A 12,506-nucleotide genomic window follows, 5' to 3' on the forward strand; every position below is an offset into this window, starting at 1 on the left:
TTTCATGTCGAAAACCAAAACACAGCAGCTCCAGTGGCGCAATCGGTTAGCGCGCGGTACTTATACAGCAGTACATGCAGTGAGCAATGCCGAGGTTGTGAGTTCAAGCCTCACCTGGAGCAACTTTGGAACTTTTTACTAATTCACCTCAAAACTGAATTATTGAACCAATAAATGTTCTGGACATTTTTTGGTTCACCTCAAGGTTTCCTTGATTGTCAGTTAATGTTGTATGACAGCTCCTCTGCCTTTTAGACATGGAATACTCATTGCAAGTTATTTATGGGGTGTTTGCGCTTTAAATACAGCTACGGAGGGTTTTTGAAAATAGAACAGAAAATAAAAAATGTCAACTGTTATTATACTCCATTTTCTGCTGAGCACCACTTACGGAAGACATTTGTAAAGGTAGAAAAAGGGTTACTGGAGTAGGATCCAGGAGACAATATCAACTTACAAAGAATAATGTTGTCTATTTACTGCATTATCGCCTTTGAAGCAAACCTCTGAGAATAAATACCCTTTCACTAATCAGGCAGTCACTTTGATAAAATCAAGCAGAACAAGGATGCTGATAGGAACTCGCCTCATTTGCATATGGGCTAGGGCTTCTGGGAGCCATGAGAATTAGGAGTTGAAGGTTTTGCAGATCGAGATTGCTAAAGGGCTGGGCATTTGCACAGACCTCTCCATGCCTGATTGGTGCCGAAGGTTAGTTGCAAGTGGTCCCCTGCTCACCCTACCTTACACAGGGCCATGCCCAGTTAGGCCCCTCAGGGCTAGGCCCGGCAGGGCTAAGCCCGGCGTTCGTCAGGCGAAGTGCCTGGACCCCTGCTCATCATACCTCAGAATCTGGTCTAGCTATTGCAGACATGGGGAATGGTGCTTATATCCCATTGACAGCGCCCACAAGCTGCATACTAATAGCCAATGATGTGTGAATGCGGTCAGGGTAGCAGACATATAGAACAATTGGGTGGGTTCGCTTCCGAACTGGATGCACAGGAGCAGGAGAGAATGGCTGTTGGCGATGTATGCAACTTGCTCTGCGTGAACACATCTACCGACCCCTTCCCCTACACACACGGGCACATACACACACACACACACACATAGCCATTGGAGCTATGCAGAGCTAATCAGAAAGATTGGTAATCATTAGAACATGAAAGATATGTGTTCATTTTTTATTAAACTTGTGGACTCCCGCAGAAACGGAGGGACTCACATCTCTAATTGAGGCTTGCTTACCTCTATACAAATGTATTTGCTGGCTGTCTTTCTTCAACTGGTATGTGCGGTTGTGTCTGTCTTTGTCTTTCAACACGCCTGGCACGTTTACATTATCAAAGAGATGATTGTATGGAGATGGGGAACACCCCTCCGTTGCATTGTGAACTTGAACAGTCTTTTCACCAAAGCAGCTACATGCGACATTGCAAGGTTTTTGTCAGCCTTTGCCTGAAAACATTAGGCCTTCCTCTCGAACTCTATTTCACTCCTTCTGTGGAAGACTTCAATTATGAGGATGCATCCCGTCATAAAAGGTTCTCTGTAGATGGTGCAACTCTGGCTTCTCTTCCCCGTGCTTTTTGAAAATAATCCGCCCGAGGCCCTGATGAGGTTTGAACTCATGACCCCTGGTTTACGAGACCAGTGCTCTGCCACTGAGCTACAAGGCCACCTGCTGCTTGCTCACAGCCAACAACAGAAAGTGCAAAGAAACCATGGGTTTTACCTAGGTAGATCTCCAGGTATATGAATTTCTGGTTGTGTAAAAATGGCTGTATATCTCTGCATGTGTTCAGTACGTCATCATACATCTGATTTGCGAAAGCGTGTGTGCTTATGTTGGTGATACATTGTCGGTATGCGTTTGAGTATGTACTTTTACGGGTATGTATGTATTGAGTAGGATGCTGAACAGGTTCATGAGTTTAGATAGCAGGTCAGAATGATGGCAAAAGGAACATGTAAAAGGCAGACAACTAAAAGAAAAAAGAATTTGGGATGTAAGCTTGGGAGTTTACTAACTGCGCTGATTTTGGCTCCTATAATAGTAAAGAATGGAAACCTACGAGGAAAGTCTTTGACTAATTTCATTCTCCGCCTGCACCAATGAACTTATTTTTACATCTCTATTTCCATATCTGTACTCATTCCTGTCTTTCACAGGGAGGTTGAAAGACTTTGGTCTATGTTTAAATGCAGACTATAAAGAAAAAATACGACGAAGGTGGGATTCGAACCCACGCGTGCAGAGCACAATGGATTAGCAGTCCATCGCCTTAACCACTCGGCCACCTCGTCTGTTTGGGAACGGTGCTCGAGTCCCATGCTTAAAGAAGAGATAAAACAATGGTGGTGCAAAGTCAGTGAAAAATAGATCATGTTTGTCATAGTAGAAACAAGATCGTTGACTCGTTCTTCCTTACCCGGCCATTGATAGATAAACACATCAAGTTGAAGTTCAGAAAAATATAACAAGAGCTCCTGGAGGGTTCACAACACTAATCCAGAGGAAGGTGCTTGAGCTTCCGTATGGCACACCATTAGTAGTAAAACCAGCATAACGCAAGCTCCAGTTTCCCAGTGTTTGGCATCATTCAACGTTTCCAGCCAAGATCAAAGTTCAGATGCTGCTGCTTCCTGTGATGTCATTGAATTTAAATAGTGAGTGATGGCAATAACCCTTTTCCAATTAAATTTTGCCACATCAACGTCCCTGAAAATAGAGAAAGGCGTGCAACCCAGAACCGCTGTACTGTTCAATAGAGTAAGGGCTTCACCGTGATAATCTGCATCTGTCATCACAAGATTATCAAGGTCTTTTTCTTGAAGAAATTAGGTCCAGAAAGCCGACCTTCCCCACAGACTATTCAGACACCTTGCGCTTGTGGCTTTGTTATAGGCCCGAATCCATTGGTAAAAGGTTGCACAGGTACAATGTGCAATATCAGTTCCTATTCAACAATGTTCAAGAAAATTACCATTTGGAGGCCCTGATGAGGATCGAACTCACGACCCCTGGTTTACAAGACCAGTGCTCTGCCACTGAGCTACAGAGCCCCTCAGGTTACGACGCATAACAGCAACACAACGAGCACACAACATGATGTTTACTGGGTAGACATATTTGAAGGGTGTGTGAGAATGTATGTATATGATTGTGATTTGACCTGTTTTTTTCTGGCCGATTTTTTGAGGAGCAGCTAATTTGTGCGTATTCCGTGCAATTTTAGGGTGACTAATGAGGAGATGTGATGCGTGAAAGTTGAAAAAAACATGTACATGGCAGCAGAGAGACAATATGGATATTACCTTTGCTTTTTTAAATTTCTATCCGGATTCTGGCTCAAAGGGTAGTCAAGCACAGCAGATTGCATTCCTGCCAGTAACACGACAACCTTGTTTGTGTCCTTCTTAATCAACTAACATGCATATTTTCACTTTTGTCTGTATGTTCTTTGAAAGCCAATGGCAATGGTGCTTAGAGCAATGCAGATGTTTAAAAAAGATTTCAAAAGTTAAAATCGACAAAGGTGGGATTCGAAACCACGCGTGTACAGTAGATTAGCAGTCCATCGCCTTAACCACTCGGCCACCTCGTCTACAGGGATTATGTTAGGCATTCAAGTCTTTACAGGTAATAACACAAACATCTTCAAAATAGAACCACAATGCGTTCCTTGTTGAGGTACATCCAGCCGTTTGCAGGAAAACTGCCTCACTTGCTGTTGAGAAAAATTCATCAAAGTCCTGGGGTGTTTATAGGCATCGCCAAGATGACATTGGGAGGTGTTTCAATTGACACGTGTTGAATATGAGGAAGAGCATCATGCTGGCTCCAGTGGCACTGCCTGCAGCATGACAAAAATGTAGAAGGGACATTTGACTGCACCATTGGCTGAACATCAGTGGCAAAGTGTATATCAGGCTAAAAGGTAAGCTCCAGTGGCACAATATGGGCACTACAAGGCACCCATAATTTGGTGTCAGCTAAAAAGACAATGCCAGAGCTTGTGGGTGCTTTTGTACACTTGTGTGTGTGTTTGTGGGTGTAGTTTCATGTTGAAAACCAAAACACAGCAGCTCCAGTGGCGCAATCGGTTAGCGCGCGGTACTTATACAGCAGTACATGCAGTGAGCAATGCCGAGGTTGTGAGTTCAAGCCTCACCTGGAGCAACTTTGGAACTTTTTACTAATTCACCTCAAAACTGAATTATTGAACCAATAAATGTTCTGGACATTTTTTGGTTCACCTCAAGGTTTCCTTGATTGTCAGTTAATGTTGTATGACAGCTCCTCTGCCTTTTAGACATGGAATACTCATTGCAAGTTATTTATGGGGTGTTTGCGCTTTAAATACAGCTACGGAGGGTTTTTGAAAATAGAACAGAAAATAAAAAATGTCAACTGTTATTATACTCCATTTTCTGCTGAGCACCACTTACGGAAGACATTTGTAAAGGTAGAAAAAGGGTTACTGGAGTAGGATCCAGGAGACAATATCAACTTACAAAGAATAATGTTGTCTATTTACTGCATTATCGCCTTTGAAGCAAACCTCTGAGAATAAATACCCTTTCACTAATCAGGCAGTCACTTTGATAAAATCAAGCAGAACAAGGATGCTGATAGGAACTCGCCTCATTTGCATATGGGCTAGGGCTTCTGGGAGCCATGAGAATTAGGAGTTGAAGGTTTTGCAGATCGAGATTGCTAAAGGGCTGGGCATTTGCACAGACCTCTCCATGCCTGATTGGTGCCGAAGGTTAGTTGCAAGTGGTCCCCTGCTCACCCTACCTTACACAGGGCCATGCCCAGTTAGGCCCCTCAGGGCTAGGCCCGGCAGGGCTAAGCCCGGCGTTCGTCAGGCGAAGTGCCTGGACCCCTGCTCATCATACCTCAGAATCTGGTCTAGCTATTGCAGACATGGGGAATGGTGCTTATATCCCATTGACAGCGCCCACAAGCTGCATACTAATAGCCAATGATGTGTGAATGCGGTCAGGGTAGCAGACATATAGAACAATTGGGTGGGTTCGCTTCCGAACTGGATGCACAGGAGCAGGAGAGAATGGCTGTTGGCGATGTATGCAACTTGCTCTGCGTGAACACATCTACCGACCCCTTCCCCTACACACACGGGCACATACACACACACACACACACATAGCCATTGGAGCTATGCAGAGCTAATCAGAAAGATTGGTAATCATTAGAACATGAAAGATATGTGTTCATTTTTTATTAAACTTGTGGACTCCCGCAGAAACGGAGGGACTCACATCTCTAATTGAGGCTTGCTTACCTCTATACAAATGTGTTTGCTGGCTGTCTTTCTTCAACTGGTATGTGCGGTTGTGTCTGTCTTTGTCTTTCAACACGCCTGGCACGTTTACATTATCAAAGAGATGATTGTATGGAGATGGGGAACACCCCTCCGTTGCATTGTGAACTTGAACAGTCTTTTCACCAAAGCAGCTACATGCGACATTGCAAGGTTTTTGTCAGTCTTTGCCTGAAAACATTAGGCCTTCCTCTCGAACTCTATTTCACTCCTTCTGTGGAAGACTTCAATTATGAGGATGCATCCCGTCATAAAAGGTTCTCTGTAGATGGTGCAACTCTGGCTTCTCTTCCCCGTGCTTTTTGAAAATAATCCGCCCGAGGACCTGATGAGGTTTGAACTCATGACCCCTGGTTTACGAGACCAGTGCTCTGCCACTGAGCTACAAGGCCACCTGCTGCTTGCTCACAGCCAACAACAGAAAGTGCAAAGAAACCATGGGTTTTACCTAGGTAGATCTCCAGGTATATGAATTTCTGGTTGTGTAAAAATGGCTGTATATCTCTGCATGTGTTCAGTACGTCATCATACATCTGATTTGCGAAAGCGTGTGTGCTTATGTTGGTGATACATTGTCGGTATGCGTTTGAGTATGTACTTTTACGGGTATGTATGTATTGAGTAGGATGCTGAACAGGTTCATGAGTTTAGATAGCAGGTCAGAATGATGGCAAAAGGAACATGTAAAAGGCAGACAACTAAAAGAAAAAAGAATTTGGGATGTAAGCTTGGGAGTTTACTAACTGCGCTGATTTTGGCTCCTATAATAGTAAAGAATGGAAACCTACGAGGAAAGTCTTTGACTAATTTCATTCTCCGCCTGCACCAATGAACTTATTTTTACATCTCTATTTCCATATCTGTACTCATTCCTGTCTTTCACAGGGAGGTTGAAAGACTTTGGTCTATGTTTAAATGCAGACTATAAAGAAAAAATACGACGAAGGTGGGATTCGAACCCACGCGTGCAGAGCACAATGGATTAGCAGTCCATTGCCTTAACCACTCGGCCACCTCGTCTGTTTGGGAACGGTGCTCGAGTCCCATGCTTAAAGAAGAGATAAAACAATGGTGGTGCAAAGTCAGTGAAAAAATAGATCATGTTTGTCATAGTAGAAACAAGATCGTTGACTCGTTCTTCCTTACCCGGCCATTGATAGATAAACACATCAAGTTGAAGTTCAGAAAAATATAACAAGAGCTCCTGGAGGGTTCACAACACTAATCCAGAGGAAGGTGCTTGAGCTTCCGTATGGCACACCATTAGTAGTAAAACCAGCATAACGCAAGCTCCAGTTTCCCAGTGTTTGGCATCATTCAACGTTTCCAGCCAAGATCAAAGTTCAGATGCTGCTGCTTCCTGTGATGTCATTGAATTTAAATAGTGAGTGATGGCAATAACCCTTTTCCAATTAAATTTTGCCACATCAACGTCCCTGAAAATAGAGAAAGGCGTGCAACCCAGAACCGCTGTACTGTTCAATAGAGTAAGGGCTTCACCGTGATCATCTGCATCTGTCATCACAAGATTATCAAGGTCTTTTTCTTGAAGAAATTAGGTCCAGAAAGCCGACCTTCCCCACAGACTATTCAGACACCTTGCGCTTGTGGCTTTGTTATAGGCCCGAATCCATTGGTAAAAGGTTGCACAGGTACAATGTGCAATATCAGTTCCTGTTCAACAATGTTCAAGAAAATTACCATTTGGAGGCCCTAATGAGGATCGAACTCAGGACCCCTGGTTTACAAGACCAGTGCTCTGCCACTGAGCTACAGAGCCCCTCAGGTTACGACGCATAACAGCAACACAACGAGCACACAACATGATGTTTACTGGGTAGACATATTTGAAGGGTGTGTGAGAATGTATGTATATGATTGTGATTTGACCTGTTTTTTTCTGGCCGATTTTTTGAGGAGCAGCTAATTTGTGCGTATTCCGTGCAATTTTAGGGTGACTAATGAGGAGATGTGATGCGTGAAAGTTGAAAAAAACATGTACATGGCAGCAGAGAGACAATATGGATATTACCTTTGCTTTTTTAAATTTCTATCCGGATTCTGGCTCAAAGGGTAGTCAAGCACAGCAGATTGCATTCCTGCCAGTAACACGACAACCTTGTTTGTGTCCTTCTTAATCAACTAACATGCATATTTTCACTTTTGTCTGTATGTTCTTTGAAAGCCAATGGCAATGGTGCTTAGAGCAATGCAGATGTTTAAAAAAGATTTCAAAAGTTAAAATCGACAAAGGTGGGATTCGAAACCACACGTGTACAGTAGATTAGCAGTCCATCGCCTTAACCACTCGGCCACCTCGTCTACAGGGATTATGTTAGGCATTCAAGTCTTTACAGGTAATAACACAAACATCTTCAAAATAGAACCACAATGCGTTCCTTGTTGAGGTACATCCAGCCGTTTGCAGGAAAACTGCCTCACTTGCTGTTGAGAAAAATTCATCAAAGTCCTGGGGTGTTTATAGGCATCGCCAAGATGACATTGGGAGGTGTTTCAATTGACACGTGTTGAATATGAGGAAGAGCATCATGCTGGCTCCAGTGGCACTGCCTGCAGCATGACAAAAATGTAGAAGGGACATTTGACTGCACCATTGGCTGAACATCAGTGGCAAAGTGTATATCAGGCTAAAAGGTAAGCTCCAGTGGCACAATATGGGCACTACAAGGCACCCATAATTTGGTGTCAGCTAAAAAGACAATGCCAGAGCTTGTGGGTGCTTTTGTACACTTGTGTGTGTGTTTGTGGGTGTAGTTTCATGTTGAAAACCAGAACACAGCAGCTCCAGTGGCGCAATCGGTTAGCGCGCGGTACTTATACAGCAGTACATGCAGTGAGCAATGCCGAGGTTGTGAGTTCAAGCCTCACCTGGAGCAACTTTGGAACTTTTTACTAATTCACCTCAAAACTGAATTATTGAACCAATAAATGTTCTGGACATTTTTTGGTTCACCTCAAGGTTTCCTTGATTGTCAGTTAATGTTGTATGACAGCTCCTCTGCCTTTTAGACATGGAATACTCATTGCAAGTTATTTATGGGGTGTTTGCGCTTTAAATACAGCTACGGAGGGTTTTTGAAAATAGAACAGAAAATAAAAAATGTCAACTGTTATTATACTCCATTTTCTGCTGAGCACCACTTACGGAAGACATTTGTAAAGGTAGAAAAAGGGTTACTGGAGTAGGATCCAGGAGACAATATCAACTTACAAAGAATAATGTTGTCTATTTACTGCATTATCGCCTTTGAAGCAAACCTCTGAGAATAAATACCCTTTCACTAATCAGGCAGTCACTTTGATAAAATCAAGCAGAACAAGGATGCTGATAGGAACTCGCCTCATTTGCATATGGGCTAGGGCTTCTGGGAGCCATGAGAATTAGGAGTTGAAGGTTTTGCAGATCGAGATTGCTAAAGGGCTGGGCATTTGCACAGACCTCTCCATGCCTGATTGGTGCCGAAGGTTAGTTGCAAGTGGTCCCCTGCTCACCCTACCTTACACAGGGCCATGCCCAGTTAGGCCCCTCAGGGCTAGGCCCGGCAGGGCTAAGCCCGGCGTTTGTCAGGCGAAGTGCCTGGACCCCTGCTCATCATACCTCAGAATCTGGTCTAGCTATTGCAGACATGGGGAATGGTGCTTATATCCCATTGACAGCGCCCACAAGCTGCATACTAATAGCCAATGATGTGTGAATGCGGTCAGGGTAGCAGACATATAGAACAATTGGGTGGGTTCGCTTCCGAACTGGATGCACAGGAGCAGGAGAGAATGGCTGTTGGCGATGTATGCAACTTGCTCTGCGTGAACACATCTACCGACCCCTTCCCCTACACACACGGGCACATACACACACACACACACACATAGCCATTGGAGCTATGCAGAGCTAATCAGAAAGATTGGTAATCATTAGAACATGAAAGATATGTGTTCATTTTTTATTAAACTTGTGGACTCCCGCAGAAACGGAGGGACTCACATCTCTAATTGAGGCTTGCTTACCTCTATACAAATGTGTTTGCTGGCTGTCTTTCTTCAACTGGTATGTGCGGTTGTGTCTGTCTTTGTCTTTCAACACGCCTGGCACGTTTACATTATCAAAGAGATGATTGTATGGAGATGGGGAACACCCCTCCGTTGCATTGTGAACTTGAACAGTCTTTTCACCAAAGCAGCTACATGCGACATTGCAAGGTTTTTGTCAGTCTTTGCCTGAAAACATTAGGCCTTCCTCTCGAACTCTATTTCACTCCTTCTGTGGAAGACTTCAATTATGAGGATGCATCCCGTCATAAAAGGTTCTCTGTAGATGGTGCAACTCTGGCTTCTCTTCCCCGTGCTTTTTGAAAATAATCCGCCCGAGGCCCTGATGAGGTTTGAACTCATGACCCCTGGTTTACGAGACCAGTGCTCTGCCACTGAGCTACAAGGCCACCTGCTGCTTGCTCACAGCCAACAACAGAAAGTGCAAAGAAACCATGGGTTTTACCTAGGTAGATCTCCAGGTATATGAATTTCTGGTTGTGTAAAAATGGCTGTATATCTCTGCATGTGTTCAGTACGTCATCATACATCTGATTTGCGAAAGCGTGTGTGCTTATGTTGGTGATACATTGTCGGTATGCGTTTGAGTATGTACTTTTACGGGTATGTATGTATTGAGTAGGATGCTGAACAGGTTCATGAGTTTAGATAGCAGGTCAGAATGATGGCAAAAGGAACATGTAAAAGGCAGACAACTAAAAGAAAAAAGAATTTGGGATGTAAGCTTGGGAGTTTACTAACTGCGCTGATTTTGGCTCCTATAATAGTAAAGAATGGAAACCTACGAGGAAAGTCTTTGACTAATTTCATTCTCCGCCTGCACCAATGAACTTATTTTTACATCTCTATTTCCATATCTGTACTCATTCCTGTCTTTCACAGGGAGGTTGAAAGACTTTGGTCTATGTTTAAATGCAGACTATAAAGAAAAAATACGACGAAGGTGGGATTCGAACCCACGCGTGCAGAGCACAATGGATTAGCAGTCCATCGCCTTAACCACTCGGCCACCTCGTCTGTTTGGGAACGGTGCTCGAATCCCATGCTTAAAGAAGAGATAAAACAATGGTGGTGCAAAGTCAGTGAAAAATAGATCATGTTTGTCATAATAGAAACAAGATCGTTGACTCGTTCTTCCTTACCCGGCCATTGATAGATAAACACATCAAGTTGAAGTTCAGAAAAATATAACAAGAGCTCCTGGAGGGTTCACAACACTAATCCAGAGGAAGGTGCTTGAGCTTCCGTATGGCACACCATTAGTAGTAAAACCAGCATAACGCAAGCTCCAGTTTCCCAGTGTTTGGCATCATTCAACGTTTCCAGCCAAGATCAAAGTTCAGATGCTGCTGCTTCCTGTGATGTCATTGAATTTAAATAGTGAGTGATGGCAATAACCCTTTTCCAATTAAATTTTGCCACATCAACGTCCCTGAAAATAGAGAAAGGCGTGCAACCCAGAACCGCTGTACTGTTCAATAGAGTAAGGGCTTCACCGTGATCATCTGCATCTGTCATCACAAAATTATCAAGGTCTTTTTCTTGAAGAAATTAGGTCCAGAAAGCCGACCTTCCCCACAGACTATTCAGACACCTTGCGCTTGTGGCTTTGTTATAGGCCCGAATCCATTGGTAAAAGGTTGCACAGGTACAATGTGCAATATCAGTTCCTATTCAACAATGTTCAAGAAAATTACCATTTGGAGGCCCTGATGAGGATCGAACTCACAACTCCTGGTTTACAAGACCAGTGCTCTGCCACTGAGCTACAGAGCCCCTCAGGTTACGACGCATAACAGCAACACAACGAGCACACAACATGATGTTTACTGGGTAGACATATTTGAAGGGTGTGTGAGAATGTATGTATATGATTGTGATTTGACCTGTTTTTTTCTGGCCGATTTTTTGAGGAGCAGCTAATTTGTGCGTATTCCGTGCAATTTTAGGGTGACTAATGAGGAGATGTGATGCGTGAAAGTTGAAAAAAACATGTACATGGCAGCAGAGAGACAATATGGATATTACCTTTGCTTTTTTAAATTTCTATCCGGATTCTGGCTCAAAGGGTAGTCAAGCACAGCAGATTGCATTCCTGCCAGTAACACGACAACCTTGTTTGTGTCCTTCTTAATCAACTAACATGCATATTTTCACTTTTGTCTGTATGTTCTTTGAAAGCCAATGGCAATGGTGCTTAGAGCAATGCAGATGTTTAAAAAAGATTTCAAAAGTTAAAATCGACAAAGGTGGGATTCGAAACCACGCGTGTACAGCAGATTAGCATTCCATCGCCTTAACCACTCGGCCACCTCGTCTACAGGGATTATGTTAGGCATTCAAGTCTTTACAGGTAATAACACAAACATCTTCAAAATAGAACCACAATGCGCTGCTTGTTGAGGTACATCCAGCCGTTTGCAGGAAAACTGCCTCACTTGCTGTTGAGAAAAATTCATCAAAGTCCTGGGGTGTTTATAGGCATCGCCAAGATGACATTGGGAGGTGTTTCAATTGACACGTGTTGAATATGAGGAAGAGCATCATGCTGGCTCCAGTGGCACTGCCTGCAGCATGACAAAAATGTAGAAGGGACATTTGACTGCACCATTGGCTGAACATCAGTGGCAAAGTGTATATCAGGCTAAAAGGTAAGCTCCAGTGGCACAATATGGGCACTACAAGGCACCCATAATTTGGTGTCAGCTAAAAAGACAATGCCAGAGCTTGTGGGTGCTTTTGTACACTTGTGTGTGTGTTTGTGGGTGTAGTTTCATGTCGAAAACCAAAACACAGCAGCTCCAGTGGCGCAATCGGTTAGCGCGCGGCACTTATACAGCAGTACATGCAGTGAGCAATGCCGAGGTTGTGAGTTCAAGCCTCACCTGGAGCAACTTTGGAACTTTTTACTAATTCACCTCAAAACTGAATTATTGAACCAATAAATGTTCTGGACATTTTTTGGTTCACCTCAAGGTTTCCTTGATTGTCAGTTAATGTTGTATGACAGCTCCTCTGCCTTTTAGACATGGAATACTCATTGCAACTTATTTATGGGGTGTTTGCGCTTTAAATACAGCTACG

The 12,506-nt window shown here is 43.5% G+C and overlaps 14 non-coding genes across 14 annotated transcripts; 4 read left to right on the top strand and 10 right to left on the bottom strand.

Annotated features, from left to right (window-relative positions):
• The first annotated feature begins 27 nt into the window (after positions 1 to 27).
• Positions 28 to 122, top strand: TRNAI-UAU (transfer RNA isoleucine (anticodon UAU)). Its single transcript has 2 exons — positions 28 to 65; positions 87 to 122. It is a non-coding gene; the product is annotated as a tRNA-Ile (tRNA).
• Positions 123 to 1,610: 1,488 nt separating this feature from the next.
• Positions 1,611 to 1,682, bottom strand: TRNAT-CGU (transfer RNA threonine (anticodon CGU)). Its single transcript has one exon. It is a non-coding gene; the product is annotated as a tRNA-Thr (tRNA).
• Positions 1,683 to 2,228: 546 nt separating this feature from the next.
• TRNAS-GCU (transfer RNA serine (anticodon GCU)) lies at positions 2,229 to 2,310 on the bottom strand. Its single transcript has one exon. It is a non-coding gene; the product is annotated as a tRNA-Ser (tRNA).
• Positions 2,311 to 2,997: 687 nt separating this feature from the next.
• Positions 2,998 to 3,069, bottom strand: TRNAT-UGU (transfer RNA threonine (anticodon UGU)). The gene has a single exon. It is a non-coding gene; the product is annotated as a tRNA-Thr (tRNA).
• A 465-nt stretch (positions 3,070 to 3,534) lies between these two features.
• On the bottom strand, positions 3,535 to 3,611 carry TRNAS-GCU (transfer RNA serine (anticodon GCU)). Its single transcript has one exon. It is a non-coding gene; the product is annotated as a tRNA-Ser (tRNA).
• A 480-nt stretch (positions 3,612 to 4,091) lies between these two features.
• On the top strand, positions 4,092 to 4,186 carry TRNAI-UAU (transfer RNA isoleucine (anticodon UAU)). The gene is made up of 2 exons: positions 4,092 to 4,129; positions 4,151 to 4,186. It is a non-coding gene; the product is annotated as a tRNA-Ile (tRNA).
• A 1,488-nt stretch (positions 4,187 to 5,674) lies between these two features.
• On the bottom strand, positions 5,675 to 5,746 carry TRNAT-CGU (transfer RNA threonine (anticodon CGU)). The gene has a single exon. It is a non-coding gene; the product is annotated as a tRNA-Thr (tRNA).
• Positions 5,747 to 6,292: 546 nt separating this feature from the next.
• Positions 6,293 to 6,374, bottom strand: TRNAS-GCU (transfer RNA serine (anticodon GCU)). Its single transcript has one exon. It is a non-coding gene; the product is annotated as a tRNA-Ser (tRNA).
• Positions 6,375 to 7,062: 688 nt separating this feature from the next.
• TRNAT-UGU (transfer RNA threonine (anticodon UGU)) lies at positions 7,063 to 7,134 on the bottom strand. Its single transcript has one exon. It is a non-coding gene; the product is annotated as a tRNA-Thr (tRNA).
• Positions 7,135 to 8,156: 1,022 nt separating this feature from the next.
• Positions 8,157 to 8,251, top strand: TRNAI-UAU (transfer RNA isoleucine (anticodon UAU)). The gene is made up of 2 exons: positions 8,157 to 8,194; positions 8,216 to 8,251. It is a non-coding gene; the product is annotated as a tRNA-Ile (tRNA).
• Positions 8,252 to 9,739: 1,488 nt separating this feature from the next.
• Positions 9,740 to 9,811, bottom strand: TRNAT-CGU (transfer RNA threonine (anticodon CGU)). The gene has a single exon. It is a non-coding gene; the product is annotated as a tRNA-Thr (tRNA).
• Positions 9,812 to 10,357: 546 nt separating this feature from the next.
• TRNAS-GCU (transfer RNA serine (anticodon GCU)) lies at positions 10,358 to 10,439 on the bottom strand. The gene has a single exon. It is a non-coding gene; the product is annotated as a tRNA-Ser (tRNA).
• Positions 10,440 to 11,126: 687 nt separating this feature from the next.
• Positions 11,127 to 11,198, bottom strand: TRNAT-UGU (transfer RNA threonine (anticodon UGU)). The gene has a single exon. It is a non-coding gene; the product is annotated as a tRNA-Thr (tRNA).
• Positions 11,199 to 12,220: 1,022 nt separating this feature from the next.
• Positions 12,221 to 12,315, top strand: TRNAI-UAU (transfer RNA isoleucine (anticodon UAU)). Its single transcript has 2 exons — positions 12,221 to 12,258; positions 12,280 to 12,315. It is a non-coding gene; the product is annotated as a tRNA-Ile (tRNA).
• The last annotated feature ends 191 nt before the right edge of the window (positions 12,316 to 12,506 follow it).

Source organism: Ambystoma mexicanum, chromosome 13 (assembly GCF_040938575.1).
Source record: "Ambystoma mexicanum isolate Mex_15411 chromosome 13, UKY_AmexF1_1, whole genome shotgun sequence".
Classification (NCBI taxonomy): domain Eukaryota; kingdom Metazoa; phylum Chordata; class Amphibia; order Caudata; family Ambystomatidae; genus Ambystoma; species Ambystoma mexicanum.